The sequence below is a fragment of the Colobus angolensis genome, unplaced genomic scaffold, assembly GCF_000951035.1.
Source record: "Colobus angolensis palliatus isolate OR3802 unplaced genomic scaffold, Cang.pa_1.0 Scaffold3, whole genome shotgun sequence".
NCBI classification, from domain to species: domain Eukaryota; kingdom Metazoa; phylum Chordata; class Mammalia; order Primates; family Cercopithecidae; genus Colobus; species Colobus angolensis.
The window spans coordinates 16663243-16687163 of record NW_012116265.1 but is presented as its reverse complement, the minus strand read 5'-3'; the positions used below and the strand labels follow the sequence as shown (position 1 = coordinate 16687163).

The window sequence follows — 23921 nt, the reverse complement described above, 5'->3', positions numbered from 1 at the left end:
AAAAAAAAAAAAAAAGAATGAGTGGGTGAGTGACTGCATAATGGATAGACTTTGACGGAATGTGTCTATGTGGCTCATCCTTGGGTCTTCTTGGGGTGGCTGGGTCATGAGAACCAGGGGGTCAGAGGAAGAGGGAGATGACCAGGGTGTGCCAGTCTGGCAGGGTTGTGTGGAAGGGGGTGCTGTGCTGCTGGTTATGGGGAAATCAACCCATGAAAGCATAACCAGCCTTTGAGCCCATCCTCTGGCACCTCATGACCTTGTGTTCACACGGCTTCCTCTGTGGCCTTCTTATCATATTGCTAACAGCGCTAACTGGTGAAAGGGTGTCACTTTCAGAGAGCACTGGGCAGTGGCTCCTCTCCCATTAGCTGTCTCTCATTATCTGGTGCTGTGAGTGCCAGATAATGCCTATGACATGAATGTGCCTAGGCTCCTGCCTGGGAGGGAGAGGCTGTTTGCTACTGCCCCTTGTTTTGCACACTGATCTTTGGGGGTTGCAAATCCTGGCACCTGTCCTCAGGGTCAAAACCAGTGTCTATCTAGCAGAGTGGTCAGGACTTTGAGGAAACTCTGAGACCTGCAGGAGTGTGGCCCACCGCAAACTGGAAATGACCCAGCCCACTCCCTTGGGCCTCCCGGGTGGGGCTGTGGCCAATTGTAGATGGCTCCTTTGTTGGGGAAGGAGGAGTCTGGGTAGCAGCTGGGTACCAGCCACTGGGCTGGTGCCAGGACCGGGTCCTTGGGCGGGGCAGAGGGCTACCTTTGTGGGAGTGGGGTGGCTTTTCTTGCTTCTGGCTGATGGGACTAAGGAGACTGGGAAAGGCGACAGGCCTCAGGGAGGCCGAGGGGAGGTGGCAAAGGAGCTGCCCAGGCCCAGTGCATCAGGGGAGCTGAAGCAAGCTGGAACCAGGGACTGGCAGCCTTGTGCGTTTAAGATGGTAATTTGCAGATGGTTCCTGGTAGCTACAGGGTCTCTGAGGCGGAGCCTGGGTCTTCGCGTAGGATCCGCCAGCCTGTGTTCCCCAGCAGGTCAGAGGAGCCTTGGGGCGGGGCCAAGGTTGGCCCCTGCTTGGGAGGAGCCGGGATGCCGCTCTCGTGGTGATGCAGAAGGGAATTTGCTGACACTCCCTTGCCAGGTGGGGCTGGCTTCGCCCGGCCGGCGAGGAGGAGGACCCGCTGGCAGTCTCCTCCCAGGTGGGGAGCGTGGAGCTTGTCACCGCAGCTTGGCGGCCTGAGCGCCGCGCCTGGGGCTGGGGCCGCGGTGCTGAGGACGCAGATGTGGTGAGCACGCGACGCAGGTGCAGTGACCTGGGCTGGTCGGGCCGGGAAGAAGGAGCGCAGGATCCAGGTCCCGCACGGGGAGGGGGCGGGGAAGGATTGCTTGTTTCTGTGCTTTCTGAGACCTTGCATTGGGAGGGATGGGGGTAGGGGAGACTGCGCCACAGTCCCTTGCCACGCTGGCTGTCTCTAGCTTGTACCCAGGAAAGGGTGGCCTGAGCCGCCCACCCGGGAGGGCGTGGCGTTAGTAGACCGGTCTTCACTGGGTGGGGGGATGGAGGTGGGTAGGAGGTTTGCTTGCGGGGTCCGGCCTCCTGCCTGACAGCCAGGTGGGAGTTACCGCTCTGGGCTACCCTCTCCCCTACCCAGGGATTCCCCGGGGCTCTGCCGCCCACTCTCTGGGCTGGGACGGGAGGGGGCAGCCTGCTCCGCCGTTATGGGTTATGACAACGTCACTACTGCGCTGCTGCCGGGCTGGCTGGGCTCCTGGTCCCCCAGGGGAACAATGCCACCCTTTCCCCATGTGCTTCCAAAGAAAGGCTCTTTCCTCCCTACTCGCCCTGGCCTTGAGAGAGAAACATTGTGTTTGGATGAAGGCCCTGGGGAAACTGAGGCCCAGGGGTGTTGTGGCTTGACCAAGGTCACTGAGCAGGCCCTACAGAGCTGGCCTCCCAGGCACTGCCTTCACTGAATGCTCTCTGGAGGGGCAGGGGCCTTTCTTCCTCTCTAGGCCCTGGGACCTCCCCCCACCCCAGCACCACATTTCCTCATCCCTGAGAATGCCAGGAGTTGCAACTTCTGCGTGGGGCTCCAGGGTATCATGGGTGTAAGCAGGAATTAGATCGTCTGGGACAGGGGAAAATTGCTCATGAAAAAGACTCATCTGAGCAGAGGGGGTGTGAGCCTGTGCTGTTCTTCTGGGTTCAAGAGAAGAATGAGAGTTGGCTTTGAGGAGAAGGCCTGTGCTGAGGGGGACAAGGAGATGAACTTTTTCCTTCAACAGCCTGCAGCACTCCAGGAAGACGTGGTTTCCCTCAAGAAGGGCCCATCTCTTAGCACCGCCCTCTGTTATCACCTCATCCTCGTTCTCTCTGTGGCCCCTGTCCCTGGGAGAAATGGGCTCCATTCCATCTATTGCCCTCAGAAGTGAACTTTCCCCTTAGAAGTGAATTCACCTTTTTCTTCTCCCTGGGACAGATGACTTTCTCTGGAGGGAAACTGAGGCAAGGAGAGAGTGACGTTTTAGAGCTGGAGCCAGATGAGGAAACTGAGGCACAGAGGGTGGAGTGAGTTCTCCAGGTCTCTTACCTACATGCAGGTCTCCTGACTCCCCAGCCACCAAAGGGCAGACTGGAGGGGCCTCTTCCTGTCTTCTCTTTGCACCCCACAGTCCCAGCACTGAGAAGCTGAGGCTGCAAGGGGCCTCTTGACGGGTGTGGAGGTCGATGACAGGGGACAGCACCGGCATTTTCTCCTCCTTCAAGATATGTTTTCTAGTTTCTTGGGAAGGAAGCAGCCTGAAGAGGGGAAATGAAGTCTCTTGGTTACCTTCCCATCACGCCCCCACAGGGGTACACAATTTCTGTAGGCCTGTCGGAGCCAAAAACAGGCATCCCTCCTGCCCAAGTGCCAGCAGCTGTGAGCATAGCTGGCTAGGGAGTGGGGAGCCACAGGTAGAGGGACTTCAGTTATCTCACTGACAGCATCTCCGGATGGGGGGTTTGGGCCAGCACCTGTTTGCCCCAAGTGAAAGGAGTTACCATGTGCCTGGCTCATGAATTGCTCCTTTTCAGACACCCTCTGAGCACAGCACCCCTGAAGCTGGCCCCTGCTGGCTTCACAGGAGCCTTGGGTTGCATGATGACCACCAGGAGCTGCTGGGGTGACCCTGTGGGAAGGGATGGGGTTCCCAGTAAACCAGATGGGAGCCAGCTGCTTGTGGAATGACTGTACAGTGCCAGAAAGGAGAGGGCCCACCATACTGGAGGGAAACTACACGATATGTGTCCCTCCTAGTTAGCAGAGAAAGGGTCAGGCCTTAGAGAGGCCCTGTGGTGAGAACCAGACTTAAAGAGCAGAGAGCCTGGACCAAGCGCCTCTATTGGCTGGCACTCTGCCCTCAATTTCTCTACCTGATAGCTAGACATGAAAACACCTTCTCCAGACGGGTGGGAGGGCTTTGGAAACTTGTCAAGTGTTTGTTACAGATGGGAAGTATTATTCCTGGAGTCTCTGGTCTAGGTGGAAGCCATCGGTTTCCTGCCGCGATGGGGGAAACATGGTTGTTTCTTCTTCAGAGGATGCCCTCTCCCTCTGTGGCCAGCCTAGGGCACCCTTCTAGGCTGGAAGGCAGGTCAGCCCTCCCCAGCCCACTTCAAGTAGTGCTTGGGGCCTTGAGGAGTTTCCTTCCCCTATCCCCAGCTGCCCATTACATTGAACATATTTAACAGGAAGTTCACCCCTGTAAAATGAGGGTGTCTAGTGGCACAGTGGAGCTTCCTACAGGCCTGTACCCTCTCCACTGCCTCGACTCTCAGATCCCCACGAATTCTGCTCCGATTCTTCCTGGGAAGCGGCGGGTGGAAGAACCATAAAGACAATGGGCATAAAGTGCCGGGAGCTGTTTGCACAGAGCGTCCAGTTTGCAGGAACCCACGTGGTGCTCAGGCCATGGGCAGGCTCACACTGGGAAAGGCTGTAATGGAAGTGCTCAGCGGAAGTGCTCAGCTTCCAGTGAGATCAGCAGCTTTTAGTGCCCTGTTTTGCCTGAGGTGGGGCCCCGATGCTCACTCTTCTTTCCTCTCGTGGGAGAGCAGTGGTTTTCACAGCTTACACATCAGCATGGGTGGTGTAAATGGAACTCCACATTCTTGCCCATGAGTTGGCTGGTGCAACTCCTGCAAGGTAGGGTTACAGGAGGAGCTGAGATGAGAATGTGGGCAGCTCATGAAGTATGGTGTGTCCTTGCTCTAGATCTGTCTGCATTGCTCAGGCCCAACCGAGGGTGGCTCTTAAGAAGAACAACGTGTGGCCAGTACTCCATGTTCTGTGTTTCTAGGGCAGGATATGTACTCAAGCTGCCACATTCCTTGCCAGCACCCCTGGGACTGGTGCTGAGACATGCAGAGGCAGAGTGGGCGGGGAAGGGGTGCCTCATTGTCACCTCCTCCCTCCTTCTAGTCACTAGTAATGCTTCCCAAAGGGAAACCAAAGCCTAGATCTGCTTAGAAAGGCAGGACTAGGACCCAAGTGTCCTGGGCTCCCACCTTCTGCTTTTCACAGCCTTCCACTCTGCCGTTTGACACGAGCACCCTCAAGATGAGATGGGAAGAGCTGGGCTGGAGGTGAGTGAGTCATGCCCAACCCTGTGCCTGTAGGCCTTCATTCCTGCCAAGCCAGGGCCTCTGGTGTCCTTAGAGGATCAGAGGCAGAAAGACCAGGCCGGCTTCCAACAGGAAACCAAACTGTCCCCTCCCCATTACTAAGTGGCCTGGCCAAGCAAGGTCCTGAAGACAGAAGCCTTCTTCTCACTCTGGCTGAGTCTTCTCAGAGTGGTGCCCAGCCAGGTGCATGCTGGCCTCAGGCCATGGAGTCGTGGCAGAAGAGAAAGTGACCCTAAGGTCTTTGGAGAGACAGGTGGGCAAGATGAAGCTGTGCGCGGTCCGCTGGGATACTGGCCGGCTGTTGGGTTTTGGGTGTTGAGGCCTCATTGCCTTGGGGTGTCTGAGTGGCGGTGATTTGGCCATAGGCTAGAAACGCTACAGAGGGCAACGGAACATACACACAGGGCCCTGTGGAGAAATCAATTCTGCTTTGATGGGGGCATGGAAGCACAGAGGACCTGTCACATATGGACTCACTGCCTGGAGGAGCACTTGGGAGCTGCGTTCCCACCTGTTTCATTACCTGCTCACTTCACTTCCGTGAGTCTTCCATTTGCAACATGGTGAAGCAATTCCCTCCACACAGAGCCATTGGGAGGATGAATGGGAGGAAGCGGAAAGGTGCCCAGCATGGTGCTTGGTAACCAGGAGTCCCCTTCTTTCCATTTGCTTATCCCTCTGCCTGCTGTGTGGCCAGCTGTCCAGGGACCTCTGGGATGGCAACCATGTTTTTTTGTTGTTGTTTTTTTCTGAAACAGAGTCTCATTCTGTTGCCCACTCTGGAGTGCAGTGGCACTATCTCGGCTCACTGCAACCTCTGCCTCCCAGGTTCAAGCGATTCTCCTGCCTCAGCCTCCCGAGTAGCTGGGATTACAGGTGTGCACCAACACATCCGGCTAATTTCTTTTGGTAGAGACAGGGTTTCACCATGTTGGCCAGGCTGGTCTCGAACTCCTGACCTCAGGTGATCTGCCCATTTCAGCCTCCCAAAGTGCTGTGTGATCTCAGCTCACCGCAACCTTGGCCTCCCAGGTTCAAGCAATTCTCCTGCCTCAGCCTCCTGAGTAGCTGGGATTACAGGCATGCACCAACACATCCGGCTAATTTTGCTTTTGGTAGAGACAGGGTTTCACCATGTTGGCCAGGCTGGTCTCGAACTCCTGACCTCAGGTGATCTGCCCATTTCAGCCTCCCAAAGTGCTGGGATTACAGGAGTGAGCCAACATGCCCAGCCAGACCATGCTTTTTTGATGACACCAAACAATGTCCAACAATGGCTGACCAACAATGTCGACTGCTCCAGGCGCTGTTAAAACTGAACTGTCTCCTTCAAAAAGGCTTCAGGCCATGCATGGTGGCTCATGCCTATAATCCCAGACTTTGGGAGGCCTAGGAGGGAGGATTGCTTGAGCCCAGCAGTTCAAGACCAGCTTGGGCAATATAGAAAGACCCTGTCTCTACAAACGAGTGAAAAAATTAGCCAGGCCTGTAGTCCCAGCTACTCGAGAGGCTGAGATGGGAGGATAACTTGAGGCCAGGAGGTTGAGGCTGCAGTGAGCTGTGATCGCACCACTGCACTCCAGCCCAGATAACAGAGCAAGACCCTGTCTCAAAAAACAAAACGAAACAAAAAAACAAAAAGGCTTCTCACATCCCTGATGACCTGGCAGAGGGGGAATCTTCTTAGAACCAAAGGGGCATGTGTGTGTGTGTGTGTGTGTGTGTGTGTGTCTGTGTCTGTGTGGTGTGGGCAGAGAGTGTCCTTCCATAGAGTGAACAAGCTGTTGTTGGACCAGGGATCCCTCCTTGGCTGGGGCCTCATGTGCCCAGGAGTGTCAGCTAGGCTTGGCTTGGGGAGACCTTCTCAGGCAGCAGAACAACAGCCTGAACGTTGAGCCTGGCTTGAGGCCCTGGAGCTACTCAGCGGCCTCACATTCCCTGTCATTACTCTTTAATCCTCTCCACGCCTTGGGAGAGAAAGCAGGTCTGAGTCACCCGCTCAGTAGATTAGAAAGCTGTGGCTTGACAGGTTGTGACAGCCACAACCACACTCACACACCAGAGCAGCAGAACCCAAACTGGGGCCGTGGCCAGTCTGTGTCCAGGGGAGCCATCTGTGTGCTGTCCTCCCAAGCACAGCTGACACAGCCTGAGCTCACCTCTTACTGCTGGGGCTGGTGGTTTTGCTGAAGTTGCTTGAGACAAAAGGACTTGGGAGAGAAGGTTTCTCCCCTTCCCCTCCACTCTGGGCAGGGCGCCCAGAACCAGGTTCTGCTGAAGGACATCTCGTGTCACAGGAGCAGGGAAGGTGGAAGGCTAGGATTCCCACCCCGCCCCCACCTAGATTCCAAGGGGCTGAGCCAAGGCAAAGGAAGGGGACTTGGCCTAGCCAGGCCCAGGCCTCACACTCCGTGGAGGGGCTCCTTGGGGCCCTGGCCCAGGTACATGCATACAGCTTGTGCTGCATGGAGCAGCCAGGGAGGAAGGGACAGGAAGCCCCTGGCCTGGATCACAGAGCTACCAAGTGGAGGAGCAGAAGAAGCCCTAGTCCCAGTGCCCTCCTGTGTGGCTGGGGAGGGAACCCAGACCATCACAGCCATGATCTGTTCCCAGAGACAGAGGAGGGGAAGTGAGTGGGAAGGGCAGGCTTTCCGACTCAGCCCTATCCCAGGTCCTGGTGTCCCCGTGACTCTGCCCACCTCCCCTGGGAGTTACCTTTGAACCCAGCTCTGACCCAGAGGCTGCCACTGAAGGCTCATCTTGGAGTAAGCCCAACCTGCCTTTTCCAGTGAGGCTCCCTTCCCACATGCTCTGCTCCCACTCAGGGGTTATTTGTGTGTGGGGAGGGGGGATGTGTCAGATGCTCTTGAAGTTTTTACAAAATACACATGCCTGGCTTTTCTGCCCCATTTCACCCCAGCTCGGCTAAGAACCATTGCTCTGGCAAATCAAACGTGCCCTGGACTGTCTGAGCCACTGCCTCTCCCCATCCCAGTCCTGGTCCTTATCTCTATCCTCATCTATTCATCTTCCTGCCCTTCAAAGCCCAATTCAAATGCTACCTTCTTGATGAAGCCCTCCCTGGATCTCAGCCAGATGAGATCTTAACAGCCTTGAATGCCCTTAACACATTGAGTCTCTCTCTTCTGCTAGAGAGTGAGCTCATCCTTTCACTTTGCAAGTGTTCATTGAGTGCCAGTCACACAGAGACCCTTCAGTAATTCATGGGGAAGGGGATGGGTAAACAAGGAAATGGCTTAGTGACAATAGCTTGAAAAAAATCATAACATTCTGTGAAAATAGCAATACAAAGCTCCATAAGACATTCTGGCAAGAATGCTAGTAAAGCTGAATGTGTATATGCTTTATGACCAAAGGTTTCACATGTAGGTATACATTACCTAGAGAAACTCACACATGTGTTTAAGGAAACAGCTCCAAGGGTATCTAGGGCAGCAATGCTTGAAATGCAAAAAAAGAGGTCTTGGCTGGACTCTGTGGCTCACGCCTGTAATCCCAGCACTTTGGGAGGCCCAGGTGGGAGGACTGCTTGAGCCCAGGAATTTAAGACCAGCCCTGGCAACATAGCAAGACCCTGTATCTACTAAAAAAAAATTAGCCAGGTGGGGTGGTGTGTACCTGTAGACCCAGCTACTTGGGAGGCTGAGGTGGGAGGATTGCTTGAGCCCAGGAGTTTGAGGTTTCAGTGAGCCATGATTGCACCACTGCACTACAGCATGGGCAACAAAACAGAAAAAAAAAAAAAGAGAGACCTCAACCTCAATATCTGCAATAATAGAATGATGAATAAAACTGTGGTACTGTGGCCAGGCGTGGTGGCTCAAGCCTGTAATCCCAGCACTTTGGGAGGCCGAGACGGGCGGATCACGAGGTCAGGAGATGGAGACCATCCTGGCTAACATGGTGAAACCCTGTCTCTACTAAAAAATACAAAAAACTAGCCGGGCAAGGTGGCGGGTGCCTGTAGTCCCAGCTACTCGGGAGGCTGAGGCAGCAGAATGGCGTAAACCTGGGAGGCGGAGCTTGCAGTGAGCTGAGATCTGGCCACTGCGCTCCAGCCTGGGCGACAGAGGGAGACTCCGTCTAAAAAAAAAAAAACAAAAAAACTGTGATACTGCAGCAGTTAAACTATGTGTAATTGGGGAATTTTGTTTTGTATAAATTATACCTTAGCAAAGCTGATATATATGTACATACACATACGGATACATTCTGTATTAACATGAATAAATTTCAAAAACAGTGTTGCAAAAAAAGGAAATTGCAAAATAATACCATTAGTGAAACTTCAATTTTCTTTTTTTTTTTTTTTTGAGACAGGATCTTACTCTGTTGCTCAGAGTGGAGTGGTGCGATCTTGACTCATTGCTGCCTCCACCTCTCAGGCTCAAGTGATCCTTCCACCTCAGCCTCCCGAGTAGCTGGGACTATAGGTGCATACCACCACACCCGGCTAATTTTTTTTTTTTTTTTTGTATTTTTGTAGAGATGGGTTTTTGCTACGTTTCCCAGCCTGGTCTCAAATTCCTGGGCTCAAGTGATCCACCCACGTGGGCCTCCAAACATGCTGGGATTACAGGTGTGAGCCACTGTGCCTGGCTGAAAATTTAATTTTCATAAAAATCACAAAACAGTACTAGCTATGATTTATGGACTTACTAATTTCTGTTGCAATGCCTACCAAGCTGATGCTTGTAGTGCTTTGGAGAGAGTAGGAGCTGAGACTGAAAGTGGAAAACGAAGGGCTTCTAACTTGTCAGTAACACTTCATTTAACAAAGAACAGCTGAAGCAAAAATGACAGAATGTTTACACTTGTTAGTTCAATTGGTTTAAATGAATTGTTCAAAGTTGAAGAAAAGTAATCTAAGATGTCTATGGAAAGGCGCTGACATCTTCCTGGGGAGTCAGGAAAGGGTCCAAGAGGAGGTGATAGTTGGGTGTGAAGGACTCGGGGAACTGGCAGGTTTCACTGGGGTGGGGGAGTTGGGAAAAGCAGCCGTGGGTGCTTAAAGCCAGGGAATACCTGTGCCGGCTCTTTGCACATCTGAAATGTTTGTTGACTGACTTTGTATCCAGCTGTCCCTCTGCTGCCCTCTCATCCCCTTCTCTGATTTCAGCTGTTCTATTTCTGAATTGCGTACGTAGTTTTAAATAGAGTCCTGGGGGAAAAATCATGTGTCATTTTATGATTTTTTAGAGATGAGATAATCTAATGGGGGTTAGGGGAAGATTGAGGCAAATATACAAAATTGAACATTAAAATGGGGAAATAGCCACTGATATGGAGAAAATAGAAAGAATTATTATTATTATTATTATTATTGGTACTGTGTTTGGCCATATGTAAATCCACTTGAAAACCAGCTGAAACTGATGATTTTCTGGGAAAATGTAAATCATCAGTTTGACATCAGGAGAGGTAGAAAATCTCAACAGACCAATAATCAATGAAGAAACTGAGTTTTCATAAAATTCTCCTCCAAGAAAATTAAAGTTCAGATTACTTCTAGTTTCTATCAAATCTCCAAGGCACAGATAATGCCAATGTTACTTAAACTGCACCAACTACACCAAATCACAGAGAAGGAGAGATTCTAAATTATTCTATGAAGTACAAACAACATGGATACCAAACCTTGTCAAAGACAGCACAAAAAGAGAAAAATGACTAAACAATCTTATGAATAGTGGTGCAAAATTCATAAATAGCAACAAATGGACTCACACAGCATTATGTTACAAAAATGAACATACCACAAGCAAGTGGGGCTATATTCCAGAAATATAGATTCCATAGTAGAAAAACTGTTAATGTAATTGAACAAACTAATAACTCGAAAGAAATAAATCATACAAGCAACTTCATAAGTGCTAAAAATGTCTAAAATGCATTCGATAAAATTCAACATGTCTCTGATTTTAACTCATGTCATAGGAATAGATGGATATTGCTGAACATGATTTTGTGTATGCCTGTGTGTGCTTGTGTGTGTGTGTGTGTGTGTGTGTGTGTATTCAGACATAAACACACAAGGAAGGAATGACCCCCATGACTGTAATTCTTTAATACTACTCTAGAAGTACAAACCAACACAAATTTTGAAAATATAAGTTATAAAAGTGCTAAATTTATCAAAATTGTAGACGATAAGATTGATGACCTGGAGAAAAAGGAACAAGATTGTCAACTGAAAAAAAATTAGAAATAATAAAATAATATACCAACATGATCGGTAATAACTATTAGAAACAAAAATATATAGCTTGTCTGTATATAAACAGACTTTAACTTTTTAAATATAATGGAAGAAATTTAAAATATCAGTAAAAGTGCTAAAATAACCAGTGCTAAGTCTAACCAGAGGTGGCAGGAGCAGCTCTTAAGACTCCTTCATTCTTGATTCCCTGGCACTTGGAATAGGGCCTGACACATAGTAGTAGATATTTGTCAAATGATGGAACTGCTTTACAGATTGATAAACAAAGCACACTTAATATGCAATAATAATAATAGTAAACACCACCATATAGTAGTTCCCCTGTGTGGCCACTGTCCTGTTCTTTACCTGTAGCCTAAGGTGTGATCTGTCCTGGAGAATATTCCGTATGTGCTTGAGATAATGTATATTCTGCTGCTCTTTGGAGGAGTTTTTTGCATATGTCTATTAGGTCCAATTGGTCTATAGTGTTGTTCAAGTTCTCCATTTTCTTTTTCCTTCCTTCCTTCCTTCCTTCCTTCCTTCCTTCCTTCCTTCCTTCCTTCTCTCTTTCTCTCTTTCTCTCTTTCTTGTTTTGCTCTTATTTCCCAGACTGGAGTGCAATGGCACGATCTCGGCTCACCGCAACCTCTACCTCTCGGGTTCAAGCGATTCTCCTGCCTCAGCCTCCCTAGTAGCTGGGATTACAGGCATGCGCCACCAAGCCTGGCTAATTTTATATTTTTAGTAGAGATGGGGTTTCTCCACGTTGGTCAGGCTGTTCTCAAACTCCCGACCTCAGGTGATCCACCCGCCTCAGCCTCCCAAAGTGCTGGGATTACAGGTGTGAGCCACCGTGTCCTGCCTAGTTCTCCATTTTCTTATTGATCTTCTGTCTGGTTGTTCTATCCATTATTGAAAGGAGTACTGAAATCTCCAATTACTATTGCAGTGTTGTCTATTTCTCCCTTCAGTTTTGTCAATATTGCTTCATATATTTGGGTGCTCTGCTGTTAGGTGCATATGTATTTGTAATTGTTATATCTTCCTGGTGAATTGACCCTTTATCATTATGTAATAGCCTCCTTTGTCTTTTGTGGCAGCTTTTGACTGATATAAATACTGCTGTCCTTGCTCTCTTTTGGTTACCATTTGCATGGAATGACTTTTTCCATCCTTTCACTTTCCACTTATGTGAGCCTTTATGTCTGAGGTTGAACCTCTTGTGGGCAGCATATATTAGCTGCATCTTTCTACACCCCTTCCCTGTAATAACTCATTTAATCCTCACAATAACTCCATGCAGATGGCGTTATTGTTATCTCCATTTTTAGATGAGGAACCTGAGGCACAGAAAGGGTAGGCAGCTTATCCCAGGTCCAGTAGAGTGGAAATTTGAACCAAGCACTCGACTCTGAGTTTATGCTCTTTGTATCCATCCTCCTACATAGTCAAATTGGAATTTTGAATTTAGAGGGAGGATTGTTGGGTAGGGGAGCAGGAAATGGATTATTCAAACATGACTTTGGGACAACTGTGTAGCCCCTTGAAAAAAATAATAAAGTTGAGCCCTACCACAATCCCTGCATCAAAATAAATTCTGGAGGTGGCAAATATATTTTAAAAAGAAAGAAGAAAGCCAGGTGTGGTGGTGCGTGCCTGCAGTCGCAGCTACTTGGGAGGCTGAGGCAGGAGAATCACTTGAGCCCAGGAGTTCAAGGCTGCAGTGAGCTATGATTGTGTCACGTAAGTACTCTAGCCTGGGCAACGAGTGAGGCCCTGCCTCAAAAAAGAATAAGACAAAGACGAAGGAGGAGGAAGAAGAAGAGGAAGAGGGGGAGGAAGAGGAAGAGGAGGAGGATGAGGAGGAAGAAGAACAAGAGGAGGAAGAAGAAGAGGAGGAAGAAGAAGAAGAGGAGAAGGACGAGGAGGAACAACAACAACAACAACAACAGGAGGAAGGAGAAGAAGAAGAAGAAAAGGAGAAAGAAACCTTCAAGTCCCTTTCCTCAGCTGCCGCGAAGGTGCTCCGTCCTTCCGAGGAAGTTAAGACCGCGTTGGGGTGAGGCCCTCGCTTCATCCGGCGACTAGCACTGCCTCCGGCAGCGCCAGCCCCACACTTGCTCCCAGCTCGCCTGCATCTACTCGGCCCTCATTCTGCACGACGATGAGGTGTCTGTCACAGAGGATAAGATCAAGGCCCTCATTAAAGCAGCCGGTGTAAATGTTGAACCTTTTAGGCCTGGCTTGTTTGCAAAGGCCCTGGCCAACGTCAGCATTGGGAGCCTCATCTGCAATGTAGGGGCTGGTGGACCTGCTCCAGCAGCTGGTGCTGCACCAGCAGGAGGTCCTGCCCCCTCCACTGCTGCTGCTGCAGCTGAGGAGAAGAAAGTGGAAGCAAAGAAAGAAGAATCCGAGGACTCTGATGATGACATGGGCTTTGGTCTTTTTGACTAAATCTCTTTTATAACGTGTTCAATAAAAAGCTGAACTTTAAAAAAAAAAGAAAAAAAAAGAAACCTTCAAGAATACAAGGTGAAAATATGGGCAAATACTTTCATGATTCTCAAATGGGAAAGGCTTTTTAAGCAAGTCCCAAGGGTGCCATAAATAAAGTCAAAAAGAGATGAATGACAATTTGCAATACACATGACAAGAAGTAAGTTGCCTTAATTTAGAAAAACTTAAAAAATCAATAAGAAATTAGAAAGGATGGATGCAGACAAGTCACAGAAAAATAAGTGCAAAGGCCAATCAGTCAATAAACATGAAAACATGTCTGTCTTTCTTGACAACTGAATTACAAATTGAAATAAGATACCATTTTTAAACTCACTGTAAAAATCCAACAATCTGATAATGCGCACTGTGTGAGGGTGGAGAAAAACAGGCACACTCGTGAGTTGCTGGAGCAGAGAAAACTGGTTCACCCTCATTGGAGGACAATTTGGCAATATCTATCAGAATGTTAGGTTCACGTAAGTTTTGACCCAGGGATATCCTCTAGCTGGCATCATATATGTGCACAAAGATATAGAGTCAAAGATGTAGGCTGGGCGAGATGGCTCACGGCTGTAATCCCAGCACTTTGGGAGGCTGAGGCAGGCGGATCACCTGAGCCCAGGAGTTTAAGACCAGCCTAGGCAACAAAGTGAGACTTCATCTCTACAAAAATTAAAAAAAAAAATTTAGGCCGGGTGCGGTGGCTCACGCCTGTAATCCCAGCACTTTGGGAGGTCGAGGCGAGCGGATCACCTGAGGTCGGGAGTTCTAGAGCAGCCTGACCAACATGGAGAAACCCCGTCTCTACTAAAAATACAAAATTAGCCAGGCTTGGTGGCGCATGCCTGTAATCCCAGCTACTTGGGAAGCTGAGGCAGGAGAATCGCTTGAACCTGGAGGCAGAGGTGGCAGTGAGCTGAGATCGCACCATTGCATTCCAGCCTGAGCAACAAGAGTGAAACTCCATTAAAAAAAGAAAAAAGAAAAAATTAGCCGGGCATGGTGGTAGGTGCCTGTGGTTCCAGCTACTTGAGAGGCGGAGGTGGAAGGATCGCTTGAGCCCAGGAAGTTGAGACTGCAGTGAGCTGGGGTTGTACCACTGCACTCCAGCCTGGGCGACAGAGTATGATGCTGTCTCAAAACAAACAAATAAACAAGAAAGAACAAAGATATTCATTACAGAGTATGACGCTGTCTCAAAACAAACAAGAAAAAAACAAAGATGTTCATTACAGCTTTGCTTGTGCAGCAAAAAATGTAGAAATAACCTAAATATCAATCAACAAGGGCAGATTCACAGAAATTATAGTGCATTGGTTCAGTGGAACACTATGAGCTATTAAAAGAATGGAGGAATCTGTCCATGTGGTATGCAGAGATGTGTGATGTATGTTAATTAGCAAAGCAAATGTAAGTACAGGGAATATGTTCCTGGTTGGGTTTAAAATAAAGATGCAGACATAGATAGATATGTGTGTGTGTGTGTGTGTGTGTGTGTGTGTGTGAGTGTGTGTGTGTATGTTCATATTTCTGGAAAAAATTCTCAGGAAAATTTAGGAAATGATGATATTTATGTTGGTGAGTGGGATATAGGTCTGAGATGGCAGGGACATCCATCCATGCCATGTTTCTTTTTTCTTTCTTTCTTTTCTTTTTTTTTTTGGAGACAGGGTCTTGCTCTGTCACACATGCTGGAGTGCAGTGGTACTGTCATGACTCACTGCAGCCTCGACCTGCTGGGTTTAAGCAATCCTCCCACCTCAGCTTCCCGAGTAGCTGGGACTACAGGTGGACATCACCACACCCAGCTAATTTGGTTTGTTTTGTTTTTTTTGTACTTTTTGTGCAACTGGGTTTTTGCCGTGTTTCCAAGGCTGGTCTCTAACTTGTGGGCTCAAGTGAACCTCCCACCTTGGCCTCCCAAAGTGCCAGGATTATAGGTGTGAGCCACCATACCCAGCCTAGATTTCGTTTTCATTGTGTATTATTTTGAATGGTTTGATTTTTTTTCCCCCTAAGCATGTTATTTTCAGAATTTAAAGAGCATACTTAAAGCCGGGCATGGTGGCATGCGCTTGTAATCCTAACTATCTAGGAGGAGGAGGCAGGAGGACCAACTGAGCCCAGGCATTGAAGACCAGCCTGGGCAACAGAGTGAGACCCCATCTCAAACAAAACAAAACAAGAATATTTAAGAAGAAACAAATTATAAGGGGGAGAATACCAGTTAAAATGTCTCACCCTGAGCTTTGTTTTTAAATTCGTTTCTCAGTGGTTCACCTCTTCTTACATTCACAATTTCAGATGTGGGCGGGCCTAAGAGATCACCGCCCATCTTTATTTTGTCCGTGAGGAAAATGAGAGCTAGAGAGGGTTTAGCAAGCTGCTGGGCTCCCTGGCTAGCCTGACTGCAGAGACCAGGCTCCTGTGATGCTGCTTTCAGGAAACGGACCGATGATCCCTATTTGTGGATTATAAAATCATCCTTGGACTTGACTGCCCTTTCCCAGTGTGTTGTCCACTGAGTCTTACTTCATGGGTACCCATGTGGGGAACTTGTTAAAATGTAGGTTCCCAAACACCTTCCTGGAGATTCAGGTTCAGTGGGTCAAGGCAGGGCCCTTCCACCTGCGTTTTAGAAGGCCTCCCCCTCCTCCCGCAGATGATTCTGAAGTGGGTGATGTCTATGACCCCTTTGACCTCCCCCAGCTCAGCCCTGCTGGCGTTGTCTGTGCATCTAGGCTGAACACCCCCACACCAGCAAGGGAAAATGGGGTGCTCCAGCTTAGCAGGGGAAGTGACAGCTGGTGCCTGGGCTCCCAGTGCAGTGCTCTCCCCATGGCCCCCTCCTCACAGCTCATGTTCTGCGGGGTTGAATGGTAGCCCCCAGCTCACCCACCCAGGTGTGGGCACTGGCTGGCCTGGATTTGGAACTGGAGCAGGCTGGGGGTCGTGGATGCTTCTGGAGTACCCCTCACCCCATCGGAGCTCCCCAAGGCAGGCCTTGTGGGAGATACTGACAAGCACATTGGAGCTGGGAGGGGCTTGGCCAGCTTGGGCTTGGGGAGGAGCTGCAAGGAGGCCAGGGAGGACTGGGATGCACGCCTGCCTGCCCTGAAAGGGTTCTGTTGTCCCTGTGCCATAGAGCCTTGGAGGAGCCTCCCTCGGGGTCAGGAATCAAGCGGGGACACGGCTGAGCCACTCAGAAGCACCTTTTCCTGGGGACTGATCAAGAGGAGGGAAGGTCCTATAACAGCTCAGGGGCCACGGGGGGCCTGAGCCCCAAACCTCAGCTACTGTTCCAGGTAGGTGCCCCTGGCATCATCCCATCACCCATCAGGGCTAAGCCCTAGCACCAGCTCCCCACCTTGAGCCTGGGAAATGTGGCCATCCTGGCTGCCCCATGGCCTGCAGCTCTCCAGCCAGCACTTGGGCAAAGGCCCTCCTTAAGCCCTCCTAAACCCACAACCTGCCAAGAGAGGGGCAGGAACGGCCTAACCCCATTCCGAAGGGCGCTGTCCCAGGGGACCCTGCCCATGAGGCCTGGGAAGGGGCAGAAGATGCTCTGGTTTTGGTTAGGGTGTCCTCTGTCCCCTAGAAATTCCCCTGGGGCTGAGTTGCTAGCTGGGCCCCCGGTGGTTCTTGCTCAGCTGACTCTGGTTTGCGGCAAGCCCAGAATCCGGCCAGACACGGCTCTTCCAAGAGTTCCCTAACTCTTGACACTTTTTCCTCTAGGAAAGGATTAAGACAGGTGGTATCTTCATAGACTACTAGAGTTGGGGATCTTAGAGGTAGAATCCAACCGCAATCTCTTTTTACTTCTCAAGCATTACCTATATCAATAGTGTAGTTTCCAATGTTGTGGTTGAACATCTCAGAAGAATCAGGTGTAATCTTGTCAAAACAGCGTGGGAAGGCCTTTGGCTTTGGACAGCCCTTCCTGGGCTCAGTGCTCCCTTTGCCCCTCAGTCCAGCCTGTGCCCCACACTCCTCTTCCTCTCCTTTCACCCTCCCAGTTACCTCCAGCAACTCCTTCCCCTTTTGCAGAAGGAACATTGACAGTGGCTGGACATTCCAAGCTAGAAGGTATTGAAGCTAGGTTAGCATCTAAGTGAGGCTTTCTTCCCTATTTAAGTAAGTAAATACATTAATAAATAAATCTTTGAGGAAGGATTAGAGAGTCCGGGAAGCTTTCCAGAGGAAGCTCTAACTGTGATAAGATTTCTCTATTTGAGAGTGTCTCAAATCTCTCTTACATTAAAGAAGATATTATCTTGCATGGGGTGTTGGCCAAGAACATCGTGATTGTTGCTGTTATTGACAAAAGTAATCTTAGATATAGTTCTTTACGTCCCCTTTATAATTTCCTAGCCCTTTCTTGGGAGAGCCCTCCAGGGCAGAGAGCCTTAGCCACAGGCAGTGTGTCACTTCTGTTCCTCTGGCCATTCCCAGGCCCCAGCCCTGTGCCAGACTGTTGTTCAAGATTACTAGAAGAGGGGCCGGGCGTGGTGGCTCCTGTCTGTAATCCCAGCACTTTGGGAGGCCGAGGTGGGCGAATCACGAGATCAGCAGATCAAGACCATCCTGGCTAACACAGTGAAATCCCGTCTCTACTAAAAATACAAAAAATTAGCCGGGCGCGGTGGTGGGCGCCTGTGGTCCCAGCTACTTGAGAAGCTGAGGCAGGAGAATGGCGTGAACCCGGGAGGCGGAGCTTGCAGTGAAGGGAGATCGCCAGGAGGGGGAGCTTGCAGTGAGCGGAGATGGCGCCACTGCACTCCAGCCTGGGCGACAGAGCGAGACTCCGTCTCAAAAAAGAAAAAAAAAATATTACTAGAAAAGGCAGCAGTGGAGCCAGATGGGTTCACATCCCAGTTCAATCACCTACTGGCCTTGTCATCTCTATGTATTTCTGTCTCTTCATCTGTAAAATGGGGTTAACAATAGTAGCCTAGGGTGAAGATTAACTATGGTAATATCTGTAAAGTGCTTGAAACAACATCTAGCACCCAGTAAGTGCTTAACACATTAGATCCGATCATTGCAAAAGTCTGTTCTCTCCCAGCCATAGTCTGCTGCCTGATCAGCCTCCCTAAGGCACAGTGCAGACATCCAAGTCCCTGGCTCTACAACCATCTGTGGCTCCCCATTGCCTAGTTAATGACTGTGCTCTAACTTCACTTTAAGGGCTTGAAGGCAGAGACAGATATTGTTTGCCTTGCATGTAATAAGGAATCAGTAATGTTTGTTGGGAGAGGGTTTCCACCCTCAGGGTGGGTGAACTGAGTCCCTAAGGAATGGAAGTGCAGTCACCTACAACCAACATCTGGGGGTTTGATCCAGGCTCTTCTACCTCCCCAACCGTAGCCTGGCCAGGAGCAGACCTGGATATGGGGCCCTGGATCCACACACAAGGCTAGGGATAGTTTCCTTTGGACCCACTGGGTCTGCAAATGCAGTGAGCCCTATTTTGGGCTCTAGCCTTGGTCCACATCAGTCAAGAGAGGACACTTGGCCATTGCCCAGACAGACAGTGACCGCAGTTATAATGTGTACTGTCTGATGAGTTCAGGCCAGGCAGCAGACTTGACATCATGGTCCTCATTCACCATGGGGCTGTGGCCAAAACCTTGGCTCCCATGGCTCAGGTGGGAAGCCTGAGGCCAGCAGAGACTGCCCATGATCTGGCATCTTGGACAGAGAACTCAGCTAGCTCCATCCTGCATCTCAGCCCCTGTGGTGAAAGAGAGGCCATACACCATGGAGGAACAAGCCCTGGGCTGGGGCAGGACAGAACAGCATTTGAGACCAGCCTCCTCATCTGGTGGAGAGACCTCAGCCGTGTCAATGAACTTCTCTATTTTCCCATCTGTGAAATGGGGAGGATAACACCCGCTTCGTAGAGTCGGGGTGACAGGAAAATGGTGCAAAATGCCCAGAGCCACTGCATGCATGGAGTGGGCACTTGGGAATTTGCAACGATTCTGATCAGACCATCAAAGTTGTTCTCCAGGCTGCCGAGTGGAGCTGTTTCAGTCCTGACTTCCAGCTTTCCTTAGGTGGGGAAATTGTCCTCGCCTGGCCTCCGCTCTGAGATTAAGGAAAATAGTGGTGGTTTTTGGCAGAAGCAGGAAACAGTTCAAATGTTTCCAGACTCCTGGCAAGGTTGGGAAGTGCAGGAGGGAAGCAGCGCAGCTCTGCCTGGTTTTCTCAGAGATTTTTCCACTTGGAGGCTTGGTGCTGCCAAGCCCAGGAAGCCAGCAGTGAAGGGACAGGAAGGGGGCAAATCAGAGCATGCTGGTTCCTGCAAGATGGTATTTTTCTCTTTATCCACTTGAAAAATGAACAAATCTATTGGGATTCCAGGCACTGGACTAGGCAGCAGCAAGTAAAACAAACATGACCCTGCCCTCAGGGGGCTCTCATTCAAATGGGGCAGATTATAAAACAGCGTATTATGGATGATGTATATTAGAAGGAGATAAATGCAATGGGGGGAAAAACACAGAGAAGGAAAGGGAAGGCAATCAGGAGTGCCAGAGGAGCTGCGTTATTAAATAGGATGGTCAGGACAGACCTCACCGGAAAGGCAACATTTGAGACACATAGATTGTTTGCTCCCTTTGGGGATTCCTGAGAGGCCTGGGGGCTCAGAATCAAGGCCAAGTGCCTTTCATGAGATTCTAGGATAGGAGCAAAATCTAGAACCTCTTCTAGTCCCAGCCCAGATAATGTCATGCCCTTTCTCCAAGACCTTCAATAGCTCCCCACTGCCTACATAATCAAGTGCAAATCATTCAGCCAAGATTCAGGGCCTCATGATCTGGTCCCAACTTGCCTGTTATCTCACCAGACCCTTCTCACTCCACTTCTTCAGCCAAGCTAGTCTGCCTGCCATTTCTGGAACAGTCCACTGTCTGTTTCCCTCTTCCTCATTTGTCCCTCTGCCCGGACTATCCTTGTTCCCACTGGTTTCTGTTAGTATAGATATCTCACCCACTCTCCAAATGCCACCTCTCCGAGGCCTTGCCTGATCCCCGGGGCTGTGGTCCGTGAGCCGCACAACTTGGCTTGTTCCTTTCTCAGCGTGTGGCTCTTACTCTGCCTTGGGTGTAGGCACTGGTTTTCCTGTCTTATGTCTCTGCCTGGCTGGAAGTGCTCTGGGCAGGGCCTGGGCTCCTTCACCTCCAGCAGGTGTGGGACTCAGTGAACGCTGGCTGAATTCTGTCCCTGCTCAAAGGCTTCCAGCGACACTGTGACAAGCCAGGCCCACTCAGGCAATGAAGGCAGAAGTGGAGGCAGGCAGGAAAGGAGAGAGGAGACTAAAATGTAGGTGAGAGATGATGGAGGAGCTGGTGAGGGATGAGGAGAGAGAAATCCCCACTGTACTTTTTCCAGAGAGGCAGATTGTCGCAGACAGAAGGAGGGATCCCTCTCTTCCCCCAGAAATAGCTAGTACTCCCTTCAGACTCCCAGGCCAGTGCTTCCTTGTGTCTGACTGAAATGCCTCTTGCTGCAGCTGCAGTTCACTTCCTCTTTTTCTATCATCTGGCTTCAGGTCACCATTCAAGTCCTCATTCAGCCTGGATCATTGTGGCTTTCCTGATCCCCTACCCAAAGGGCAGGAGCAAGGTCACAGGAGGCTGGCTCCTGCCCTGGAGCTTGTGCTCCAGTTAAGGAGGCTATGGTGATCCCCAGAGCCACATGGAGACTGCTAGGGAGCTAATGTGTGTGGCCACCATGAGTCATGGAGGTTGTGCCAGCCACCGCCCCTCAGCCTCTTGGCACAGCCTCCCTGCAGGGCTAACCTTCATCACAAACAAACCTGTGAATAGAGAGTTCCCACTAGCATAGCAGGGATTCTCAGGTCCCTCATGGCCCCCAGGCCCTGTGAGGCCCTGTGAGGCCCTGTGAGCCAGACCCACATCCTCTGCCATCTGCCTCCCACCCCTCACTGGACCAGCTGTACTCAGAGAGCACACGAGGCAGCCAACGTGGCTCCAGCCCTATTTAAACAGATGGCGCCAGAGCCCAGAAACAGGCTTCAACCTGGCCCCCGTCCCGGCTCTGCTGCCCCTGAGAGGTGGTGCATTTCCATCCAGGGGACCTGAACTAGGCTCACATCTTGTCCTGCCCCCGCTCCCCATCTGTCTCTCGGCTGGCTTTTATGCATGCCGAGGTCTCCTCCCGGACAGTTCTGCCCTGTCCTCCACAGGGTCGGAGGCCCATGTGTCCTCAGGCTAGGAATGTGATGCCTTGAGGCCAACTGGCTAGGTTCAAATCCCACTAAGAACAATGGTTCCCGTCTTGGTGGTGATGTGAGGACAGAGGTGCTCTTGTGCTTCCAGAGTCTTAGCACAGCCCCTGGCAGGTAATAAGGGTAATAAGTTCAAGTGATCTAGTGCTGTTTGTCTTTTTTTTTTTTTTTTTTTTTGGTGACAGTTGAATAAAGCGTTCATAAAATGTTCCCAATAGGCTGGCTAAGAGCAAGGTAGCAGAGAGAAAACCAAGTGGGAAATGTTTTGTGGTCACATCCACAGCAAAAGAGAAGGTATCCATATTTTAAGAGTTGCCTTGGCTGGCACCTCCAGGCAGCCTTCCGGGATTCTCCAGTTCTGAGGCAGGAGCTCCCCCACTGTGCTCCTAGTACTCCCTGAACAGAGCTCCAGAGTGCAGCTATGTGGTCTTGTTATGGTCTCCTTAGGGATCTGTATAGAGCCACTAGAGCCTTGTGTCTTGCCTTTAGGCACCTCGAGTTCAGGGAACAGAGTCTGGACCGTAATTTGCTGAATAAATTATTTTGTGAGTGATGGGTGGGCAGCTGGCAGAGGCAGTGAGACTGAAAGAATCAGCTTGAGCCTGACTTTCCCAGGGCCTGTCCTAAAACTCGAGGTTGCCCACACCAAAGTCTGGGGGGTCGAATGAGGAGGCTGAAGAGGAGCCTCCCTCTCCTGTTCTGTGGTCTAGGATAGTGATTCTCAATGTGAGGTCCCTGGCCCAGTGGTATCAGCATCCTTCAGGGACTTGTTGGAGATACACATTCTCAGGCGCTACCTGAGACCTGCTGTAGCAGAAACTCTGGGGTGGAGCCCAGCGATCTGTGGTGTAACAAGCCCTGCTGCTGATTGTGACCCACCAAAGTGTGAGACCCATTGCTATAATGTTTCAAGGGTGTGCGTTCACTTTCCTGTAAACTAACACCAAAGAGGAGAGGAGGTAGAGTGTCTCTGGGGGTGAGGGGGTCTCTCCTCTGCTGAAGGCTTCCAAGAAGGCCTTGGGGCTGGGCCTCCAGGACATGGCTCCTACTGGACCCCCACTCCCGAGGCTGAGATCATTGTACTGACAGGGCGAGTGCGATGGGGGCAGTTGCAATGCCCCTGTCCTCTCCCAGGTGGTCCTAGACCAGACAGGATGCTGCTCCCACCTGGCCTTGAGTCCATTCCATCCCCACTGCCATTGCCCAGCATCCCTTCTACGTGCTACCTGCAGCAGGGGCCCCAGGGCAGACTTCTGGAATGACACGGCTAAGGGAGACCCTAGAGATCATTGGCTAAAATCACATACATTCACACAAGCCCCAAAACACACAAGTGTATGCAAGTCAATGTGCACACCTATGAACACATAAATATGCATGCAACCCAAAACACAAGCATCTAAAATCCAAATTATAATCACAAACACATTCCCAAGCACAACCAAATACCCCTCAAAACATACTCAGATACACACACAAACACATTGACACACACACCTCAAAACACACAAGCACCAGTTCATAGACCCACTGTCTTGGCTTCCTAGGGCTCTGCAACAAATTACCACAGAAAAGGACCACAGAAAGTTATTCTCTTCCAGTCCTGGAGGCCAGAAGTCTGAAATCAAGGGGTCAGCAGGAACGTGCTCCCTCTGCAGGACCTAGGAGAGGATCCTTACTTGCCTCTTGCTAGCTCCTGGGGGTTGTCAGCAGTTCTTGGCATTCCTTGGCTTGTAGCTGCCTCACGCCAGTCTCTCCCTTTGTCTTCTCATGGCTTCGTCTAAGGACAGCAGTTGTTGGATTCAGGGGCCCCATTCATCATGTATGACCTCATTTTAACTAATTACATCTGCAAAGACCCTACTTCCAAACAAGGTCACATTCTGTGATTCCATGTGGACATGCATTTTGGAAGGAAACTGTTCAGCCCAGTAGCTCTACACATCCCACACACATAGCTACAGAGGCAGACAGGCACACACACAACACACACGCACACGCACACACACACACACACACTCCTCTACCTGGCACATGGAACTCTGAGCTCCTGAGAGGAGAGAGAGTCCCTGGGTGTCAGAGCTATCCACTCCTCCTCTCTGGGTGTCCAGCACTGAGAAGCCTACATCCTTATTACAACATTTACCTGGTGATGCTGCTTTTCAGTTTGGCTTTGTTGTTTTGTTCGAAACGGTTAGGTATGCATATAGTACAAAATTCAAAAAGCAGTAAAGACGCTGGGCGTGGTGGCTCATGCCTGTAATCCCAGCACTTTGGG

At 50.2% G+C, this 23921-nt stretch overlaps 1 protein-coding gene and 1 pseudogene across 3 annotated transcripts in view; both read left to right on the top strand.

Annotated features, from left to right (window-relative positions):
• Window positions 1-23921, top strand: part of TMEM63C (transmembrane protein 63C) — an 85952-nt gene that overhangs the window by 6216 nt on the left and 55815 nt on the right. The window contains exon 2 of one of the 2 annotated variants that reach the window (XM_011949513.1): window positions 16532-16691. The gene's annotated coding sequence lies outside the window, so the exon portion shown is untranslated. Of the gene's footprint in view, window positions 1-1145; window positions 1282-16531; window positions 16692-23921 lie in introns of those variants that run through there. The other variant, XM_011949512.1, reaches the window with a different exon arrangement.
• LOC105517309 lies at window positions 3881-13389 on the top strand (annotated as a pseudogene). Its single transcript, XR_001002653.1, has 3 exons — window positions 3881-3978; window positions 4255-4315; window positions 12976-13389. The product of XR_001002653.1 is annotated as a 60S acidic ribosomal protein P1 pseudogene (transcript).